Source organism: Pseudophryne corroboree, chromosome 7, assembly GCF_028390025.1.
Source record: "Pseudophryne corroboree isolate aPseCor3 chromosome 7, aPseCor3.hap2, whole genome shotgun sequence".
NCBI lineage: Eukaryota > Metazoa > Chordata > Amphibia > Anura > Myobatrachidae > Pseudophryne > Pseudophryne corroboree.
The window spans coordinates 493120655-493130711 of record NC_086450.1 but is presented as its reverse complement, the minus strand read 5'-3'; the positions used below and the strand labels follow the sequence as shown (position 1 = coordinate 493130711).

Below are 10057 nucleotides of genomic sequence, written 5' to 3'. Positions count from 1 at the left end.
GATATTCAGCAAATATTAACATTCCTAAATATAAATAATTAGACATCATTATAGAACAATTCAAGCATTTCAAAATAGAGATGTCCTAGGATTTTCCAGTCAAACGCATTGCATAGCAGCCCCTATCCTAAACGCCCCCCTAAATAATATTATTTCCATTTATTTTGAGTCAGAGCAAAGATACAAAATGGGGTAAACAATATATCAAAAGAACATATTTGCATAATTACATGTGTAGCCATAGACTAGTTATAGTGTATACCAATTGGCTGAGATAGTGGACCTAAGGGGAGGGGAGAAACAAGAGAAGGGCCCTGCTCGTGAGAGCTTATATCAGGCATTCCCAACCACGGTCCTCAAGGCACACTAACAGTGCAGGTTTCAGTGATATCCAGGCTTCAGCACAGGTGACTTAATTAGTAGCTCAGTTATTTTGATTTAACCATCTGTGCTGCAGCCTGGATATCACGAAAACCAGCACTGTTGGTGTGCCTTGAGGACCGTGGTTGGGAATGACTGGCTTATATTTTAAAAGTTAAAAAACAACCCCAAGTGATGTTCAGCACACAGTAATAAGCTTCTACTGAAATCACACACCTGTGTATGTATATTGTTTTAAGGACATATTGTATTACTGGTTATAGGGAATTACATAAATAAATAAAAAAAAGGGATTACACTATGTACATATTCTCCACCTACTCCAGGCTTCATAAACTTTTTGTGTCCTATCTTGAAATCTGTGTCCCCATCCTTCAATATACTCTGTGACAGAAAGAAGTGTTCTGTATTGTCACACTATGGCAGGGGTAGACACCTTACTAGAGGTTTCCAGCAGCGATGCCAGAGTGGTGCATGGTGAAATGTGCAGTCCCACAGCTAGAGAGCAAGAGAAGCAGGCCTACATCTACTGGAGGAAACGGATCAGGATGGTAATGATTGCCCAGTGTTAACAACTTGCACTGTACCGCATTAAAGGGATTGGACTTCAGAATTCTACAGTACGTAGATTGCAGCATTTAATATACAGGAGAGACAGATCCAGTAGGTGATCCTGGCCAAATCACATGAGCACATTTGGAAAGTGTCCCCTCCATTTTGGAACTCCATTGTAGTTCAGCCTCTTAAAGTTTTTTTTCAAATTTCACACTTAGATTGTATGTTTATGATTGCAATAAATAAATCATGTTCTATCACAAATCCTGTCTCATTTTTTATTTTATTTTTTTGCCATTGTATAATTTTGTTGTTTTAGCCTTTATATTTGTTAATTTGATAATAAGGGGATTTGCACATAATTTCCATTAAGCAAGTTTGGAAACAAAAGGGTCTATTTTACTAAGCCTTGGACGGAGATAAAGTGGATGGGGATAAAGTCCCAGCCAATCAGCTCCTAACTGTCATCTCACAGGCTGTTTAAAAAATGACAGGAGCCGATTGGCTGGTACTTTATCTCCAGCGACTTTATCTTCATCCAAGGCTTAGTAAATAGCCCCCAAACTCTTTTTGGAGGCTTCATGCTTCTTTCTTTTGTCAGCTCCACTTTCTTTTCTTACAAATGTCATAGTCAGTATGATCACTGTGAGCCAGACAATATGTGCATACAGTAAGATTACAAACAGTAATACATAAACCATGCTTTTACCAAGAGGGCAACATGGAACCTTTAGTTCTGTACTCAGTCCTTCTGCTGGATCCTCTTGTTGAGCGTTTGGTGGAAACTCTCTCCTTGGTTGGCTTCCTGGCTCAAACCTTTGACATTCGCTTTAACTTTCCCCATGATGGCCATTCAGGTCTCCCTGCTTAGACAGTACAGCAGTACATCAGCCAACATGACATCTTTGAACACCTGATAAGTCATGATCGAAGTTTTCCTCAGTGTTATACTGTGCTGGGTAGGGATGTGGTCAAGATGGTGGGTGCTGGGATCCGGACAGGATCAGGAGACCAATGCGGAAATCCCGACAGCCGGCATCCCAACCGTAAGTATAGCGGGTGAATTAGGGCCTGGGGGGTTAGGTTTAGGCACCACTTGGGGGGTTATGTTTAGGCTGTTGGCGGGGGAGGTTAGGGTTAGGCTGCAGGGAGGGGGGGGGGTTAGGGGGTAAGGGAGAGTGGTGAATGGTCTTACCTTCCCCCTGTCGGGAATTACATTCTGACCATCAGCCGGGATATTATACTGAATCCGCTGGGTATATACTATTATTTACAGTAATTTCCTCCATATGGTATCATTCAGTGGGGGAATTCAATTGTTTGAAGAGTCGGTTGGGTGTCTTTTTTTTTTTTCCCTAACTGACTTTTCAAACAATTGAATACCCCCCAGTATGTCAACACCACAATGTGAAGATGGACATAATGTCAACATTCAAAATCATTTAGGGCCAGAATCACTCCGCTGGTTCTTTTCTCTACATACATCATCCCCTAAATTTGATTAGAATAATAATAACTAAAAGGAGAATTGATTTTATTGATGAAAAGTCGAATAAGAATAGGGGAGCAATTATTAAATGTTTTTTATAACATGGAGATTAAATAAGAGACGGCATTGTCCACGCCATATATTTACATGGTGCTGGAGTTTATTCAGGAATGGTGCACCCCCTGCCAAATAATAATAATAATAATCTAATAGCTGTAGACATTTTTTTTTTATTTAGAATCATTAGAGTATTGGGTTTGAGTCAATCATCACAACTAACTAACATTTCCATGATAAGAAAATGAAATAATTGTTTTAATTGTATGGGGTTTAAAATAAAAAATAAAAAAATTGTGGCTTTTTTTTTTATTTGAGAAGCTTCCAGCAGAGCTTCATCTCCTATTGGCTTGGATGAAGTAAAGTGTCTGCAATTAGGAGCTTTGATGCTTTCATTAGCAACCCCACTGGTGATTCAGATTTCCACTTCTCCTCATCTCTTGTTCTGGATACAGTGTAGAATCTCGCAGTTGGTAAACGTGACTTTTCCACCACAGAGAAGCTTCACCCCAAACTACAGATCAGTAAAATCACACATAAGGCGCTACTTGATAAGAACATATCACACGTGGACCCAGGAGTACTAGTTGGTCTCGTACAACTTGGCAACCCCAAGATTGTGTAAATGCTAGAGCCAATACATACTTCATTACAGACCTTTATTATATACAAATAAAAAAACATCCTACATTAAATAGATGGTAAGGACACACCAGTCCATAGAAAATACCAAAAAAGTTAAAGTTTTGAAATGTATTGTGCCAAAAGAAGACAGACTGATCCTCAACACAAGACACACCACCTGGATGAGAATTCATTTTTTTGGCGAGTTTTTTTTTGGGTGTTTTATTTTCATTGTCCAAAAAGGGTGAGCGAGATAGAAAAGAGGAACAGAATTCCCAACTGCTTCATTTATATTTCATAATAATAATAACTAGCTGATGTGCTCAGTTTCAACCGGGGAAAGGTTTGCTGGGTGAAATATTTTACCCCTTTTCACCCTCTTAGGAGATGAATGTTGAAAAATCCCTGCTTAGTGGTTGGCTGAAAATTACTCAGTTTCCAGACCACCTGGTAGGTCACATGTTCCAGGTCACCCAGCAGATGCACATCGAGAGTTCACCAACTATCATATTTTCCAGAGCACAATGATGATGCATTGTAAATTGCAGGCAGACATTTTGCCCCATAACTCCAAAACAAAAAAACAATATTTTTCTGCAAATCTATGGACCAAGACCTTTAATTTGGTGTATAATGTGCTCTGCCCAGACAACAGCATTATGGAAATATATCACTCATAAAAGTCATCGTTCTGCTATTTATATATAGAAATAAATAATATTATTAATATCATCATCATCATCATCATCATCATCATCATCATCAATAAAAAATAAAGATTGCAAGTATTTAAACAATTGAAAAATGTACCTAAAGTTCAATTATCATTGATATATTACAATTTTAATTCTCAATTGTTTTTATTCTCTTTTTTTATTGAGCTCAAAAGAACAAACAATGTAAATAAAAAAAATATACAAAAGTTATGCGGTAGTGTTACTAATAAAAGTACATTTTTGTTCTTCCAAATAAATCATTATATAAGGAAGAACCTTAAATAATAACATTATGCAAATGACTGTACAATACTGTATATAATGAGAAATTGCAAAAACGCATTTAACAAATGGAAGACATCATGAACAGGCTAAGTGACACTCATTCCCATACTACAACTATTTTGTAGAACTAGTTACACTATAAAACAATCGGAGGATTTCCATCTAGTAAAATCTCACTCATACCAGGCGGTCAGGCGTAAACAATTGAGGATCCTTCTCTTCACAGAGCGAGGCAAAGTTGCAATATACTGTAACTCTCCCTGACATCAAACAATTAACCCCTAGTTTTTATTTGTCAAATATAGTCTCTACTCAGTCCATACTAAAGATATGACGAAGCTTCTCTTTATATAGAGAAAATACAGACCGACCTGGGTGTACCCAATTCTGCAGGATATTTTGTTTGGGCTGTAGAACTTAACTCTTTATAACCCATTGCATGTTTCCAGTGGTATCCCAGTGATGACACTGGTAAAGTAGCCCTTAATAACCCCCTAAAAATATAGTTTGGTCATTTTCGTTTCCATCCTAATGGACAACGATTTTGCTAGCTTTGTATCTCATACACCAAAACATTGTAATTTGTTCTAATTCCATATCTGATACTCCAGCAACCCCAACTACTGTTCACGTAACAATTTTGCTGTAATACGATTGATAAAGTACGCCGTTTTACTTGTAAAGTGGGATACTCCCCTCATGTCGATCTTTCTGGGTGAAGCCATCTTTCATACACGCAGCGACCGTTACAAGCCGGTGTTGCCATCTGCCGGCAAATTTATACAGTATTTTTGGACATTAAAATGTACATTGGTATTTGAATAGCATCATCATCAATACAGTCTACGCAAACATTTTTTTTAATAATGTCCACTTAAATGGACAATGGGCCATATCGGGTTAAGGTCAATGAAAGTCTCTTATCACCCTAATGGAGTGTACACACGATGAGATTTTTTCTTACAATTTTGAGTATATAGTCAATATCGTAAGAAAAGTCAGTGCAGATCGCAAGGTGAAAGTCACCTTGCAATCCAGATTCGATGCCGATGCGCGGTCAGCATCGCAAAAATAGATAGACTGTGCAGGCAAGTCAATTTTGACTATCTCTGTAGAAGAGATAGTCAAAATTGACACTTAGCCAAAATCGCACATAGTCAGTATCGCAAGTACACTCATTATGTGCCTGCGATACTGACTATGTGCCGACCTAGCCCCTGTCGCATAGTGAGAATCGGGCATAGCTCGAATCTCACCGTGTGTATGGGTCTTAACCGTCACGTTGGGATTTAGGGGTAAACCCAAATATAGCCCATTTTGGCATTTGGAATAGTGTTGGGATTCTGCCCGCGGGATCCCGACCGCCGATATCATAGAATCCCATCGTTTTGCTTCATTGGAATGTTTGTTTCTCAAATACCACATGTGGAAAGAGACCAGTAGTGCAGACACCTTTAGCAAGATTAAAAGATTTTAATAGAAATTGCATTTACAATATAAATAAAAGTTAAAGCATGTAATACATCTGCCAACTTGCATAACACTCACCAGACCCAACGGTAGCCGCACAAAGGCACATGGAGCAGGGGCGAATCCACTGTGAAATGAATGAATCGTAAGCTTCATGGCCCCTAATCCCGGAGGGGCAATGAGGTAAAAAATATTTAATGAGAGACTTTTTCAACAAAATCAATGGAGTTTTTTAAGTGTGTTATTAAAATTAGGGTTTTTTAGTGATATAATAATAAGCCAATGGGTTGAAGTACTTAATATTGGTCTTAGAATATGCTCTAATACCCATTTCTTACGGCCTCAAATATCCCTGTAATTGTCAATTACTAATTGGCCAAATTTCAAAATTTTCTTGGGGGAATCGCAGCACCCGAACCCCTAGCTATATGGGCTCATTGAGTCTTTGTTGTTTTATTGCATTATTCTATGGTGGATCATGCATTTATTAAAATGTTTCCCTTATTTTTATCCCCCATAATTCTAAAACTACAAGGCATAGCCTAAAAAATGTTTGATCACGCCAGTAGCTTTGAAATGCGAGATAACCCAGTAGAGCAATTATAACCAAAATTTGAGATGTAGTGGTTAAATTTTTTTTTAAACTTTGTAGTGATTTGCCATGGAATAACCCCACAGAAGAAGATAACATCAGTTACCCAGACCTCATTGCTGGTGGGAAGAGGCTCACTGTATGGCCCGTTTTCAAGGACTCCACCCCATTTGGGCCTCAAGGGCAGTAATGTGACACCCTGCTAAGACCCCTGCGCGGGTGATTGTACAGTTAGTTATATCCATATTAATTGTGTTCTGTGCAGGTAGAAGTAAGAAAATTACAAAGTTTATATATTTATATACAAGCCCTCACAGAGGGATATTAAAGTATTTATTATAGTTGCTCTCATAGAAAGAAGTTATGTTGAGTAATATCCCCCTCACAGAGGGGAGTTGGAACTGTCAACCTGCATGCAGGCTTAAGAGACTGTTACACTGCCTCTTAATAAAAGGGGTGCTGGCACGAGCGTATTGTTGTATAGGTCAGCTCGTGCAAAATATGTCTGGCGGAACTGATCCGGGTACCCTGGAGGGGGGTTATATATAGAGGACTTCAAAAATCGTTAAGGTGGTTGCCTGGGCTATGTGGAGAGGAAAGGAACTGCGCACCTCTATCCCTGCTAAAAGTGCGACACACCTGGTCCTGAAAACGTCTCTCCTGGGGAGAGAGACTGGTCGAGTACCTCGGCGGCCCGGTGAAGTAAGTACTTGAGGGAGGACAAATGCAGTGAGTGGCAGCGGGATCCGGCATCAATATCTCCCGCTGGGCGGAGCAGAGGAGGTGGTCTGGAGTGATGCTCATGGCGGCCGTGGGTGGCGACATCCGTGCGGCCTCAGCAGCATCATCCCCGCTGGGCGGATCAGAGGTGGTGCCACACTACAGGATGCATCAAGAGCGGTGAGCGACAGCGGGAGGCAGGCCTAACGGGAGCTCCCATCAGCGGGCTGCACCACTTGAACTAAGCCAGCCCCAGGGAGGTGATAATGGCCGGGAGTAGCTACAAGAGGCGGGAACGGAGCTCCTTGTAAGGCATCCATTACTGAACTCCCGCAGCAGCAGCCCTGTCAGGGACACAGTAAGCTTAATAGTGCAGACACCAGACACAGTGTTAAAAAATCACCTCAATGCATTACTGCTGCCAGCCATATCCCCTGATAACTGCCACTGCATCTTATATGGGCTCTGTAGTCTGAGCCATCCTCAGTATAATTGAGCTATCAAGGTATCTGTGAATGGCATATCACCTCACCATATAACCCTTAGACAGTGTGACACAACCAATAGTATTTATTGAACTTATGCTTGTGAAGTCCAGTGCCCGTACAGTTAATCTTATATAGCCGTAGACAGGATTATTACCAGGAAAACCCTCAGCGTTCTAGGCTATGTTAACGTGGCTAGACTCTTTATGTATCTCCATTGGAAGTTAACAATCCTCCCTGCTCTCACTGCCAGCTAAAATATTACTAATTGCATTGCTGCCCGCTAAGACTCTACTAACTGCGTCGCTGCTAGCTAAGACTCTACTAACTGCGTCGCTGCCAGCTATGACTCTACTAACTGCGTCGCTGCCAGCTCAGACTCTACTAACTGCGTCGCTGCCAGATAAGACTCTGCTAACTGTGTCACTGCCAGCTCAGATTCTACTAACTGCGTCGCTGCCAGCTAAGACTCTACTAACTGCGTCACTGCCAGCTCAGACTCTACTAACTTTGTAGCTGCCCGCTAAGACTCTACTAACTGCGTCACTGCCAGCTAAGACTCTACTAACTTCGTCACTGCCAGCTCAGACTCAACTAACTGCGTCGCTGCCAGCTCAGACTCTACTAACTGCGTCGCTGCCAGCTCAGACTCTTCTAACTGCGTCGCTGCCAGCTAAGACTCTAACTGCGTCGCTGCCAGCTCAGACTCTACTAACTGCGTCGCTGCCAGCTCAGACTCTACTAAATGCGTCGCTGCCAGCTCAGACTCTACTAACTGCGTCGCTGCCAGCTCAGACTCTACTAACTGCGTCGCTGCCAGCTCAGACTCTACTAACTGCGTCGCTGCCAGCTCAGACTCTTCTAACTGCGTCGCTGCCAGCTAAGACTCTAACTGCGTCGCTGCCAGCTCAGACTCTACTAACTGCGTCGCTGCCAGCTCAGACTCTACTAAATGCGTCGCTGCCAGCTCAGACTCTACTAACTGTGTCGCTGCCAGCTATGACTCTACTAACTGCGTCGCTGCCAGCTCAGACTCTACTAACTGCGTCTCTGCCAGCTCAGACTCTACTAACTGCGTCGCTGCCAGCTATGACTCTACTAACTGCGTCGCTGCCAGCTAATACTCTATTAACTGCGTCGCTGCCAGCTCAGACTCTACTAACTGCGTCGCTGCCAGCTCAGACTCTACTAACTGCGTCGCTGCCAGCTATGACTCTACTAACTGCGTCGCTGCCAGCTATGACTCTACTAACTGCGTCGCTGCCAGCTCAGACTCTACTAACTGCGTCGCTGCCAGCTCAGACTCTACTAACTGCGTCGCTGCCAGCTCAGACTCTACTAACTGCGTCGCTGCCAGCTAAGAAGTTACTAATTGCATATTCTCCCTTTCACTCTATCAGAAGGCCAATAGAGAGAGAGCAGGATTCCAAATTTTCTACATTGTTGTCATTGCAAGACACAGCTACTCTTCAAGAATTACTGCAGGGAGACAGGAACTTGGGATTACACCCAAGCGCTACTGTTTATGACTCCTAGAGGCTAATAACTGAGATAGAAGTAGGAGGACACAACAGCTCCATAGTTGGGATTGATTTTTTTCTTCACTGGTACCACGTCTTCATCCTTTGTGCACCGACGAGGTCGTAAGAGTACTCAGACTGAAATATTGAAGTGTTAGGGGAGCCCCTTCTCTTAAGGTACCATTAACAAACAGTATACAGTATATATTGTTATATGTTAAACTGTTCTCAAAACTATATGAAATATGTCGTTGCACTAACCTTTTGACTTAGGTTGCTCTACTTATTGCTGATAAAGAAGAACGAGTTTGAGTTGTTCCAGTAAAATAAAACTCTTTTATTTGAGCTATAACACAGATTTAGTGGATTTTATTGCAGCAACTTGGTGTAGTTACATAAGAGATCCACAGTTTTTGTAGAATGAGGGGAAGGCAATTCATCCACCGAGTAGTGCATAAAGTGTTTATTGTGACCTCCATCCCCATCAATCTGTTAAGACCGGAACTCGAAGACCCTACGGGTGAGAGAAGCACAGGTATAATCCTAGGAACCAATTACTTACCTGTTTGATACATTAACATTACCTGAAACACTGACATATCTATCCATATCTACAACTTACGTACCTAAGTGAAAAATACACTGTTACAATAACCCCACTGAAGAAGATAACAGCAGTTACCCAGACCTCATTGCTGGTGGGAAGAGCCTCACTGTATGGCCCGTTTTCAAGGACTCCACCCCACCACCCCATTTGGGCCTCGAGGTCCTTGCAAGGACAGTAATGCTTTTTGAACCCTATTGGACGTTGCCCTATTGTTGCTGGTTACAAAGGGGCCCCCATAACAGCTCAAGCTTCCAAGTCCCAAAAATGCAGGGTTGCCACTAAACTCATCCAACAGGACGGCCCAAGAAACATCCTGCGGGAGCATGTGATGACAGGTATACACTGAGTGATGTGAACAATATATTGTTCCAATCTGTGTAGGAAAGATATATTGTCCGATTAATCGCCTAGTACTGTGTACCCAGCTTTACTAGATCAAGGTCTTTGTGAGGTTTGGCACTACCCTACTTTGGTACTATTTTGCTGCACAATTGGCTAACTTACAGGAGAGGGAGGGGATAGTTTGCCAGCATAACTAGTTGCATGGATGGGTACT

The 10057-nt window shown here is 41.9% G+C and overlaps 1 long non-coding RNA gene across 1 annotated transcript in view; it reads right to left on the bottom strand.

The window, feature by feature from the left end:
- LOC134945726 (uncharacterized) overlaps positions 1 to 10057 on the bottom strand; it is an 889695-nt gene that overhangs the window by 329179 nt on the left and 550459 nt on the right. The window lies entirely within an intron of this gene.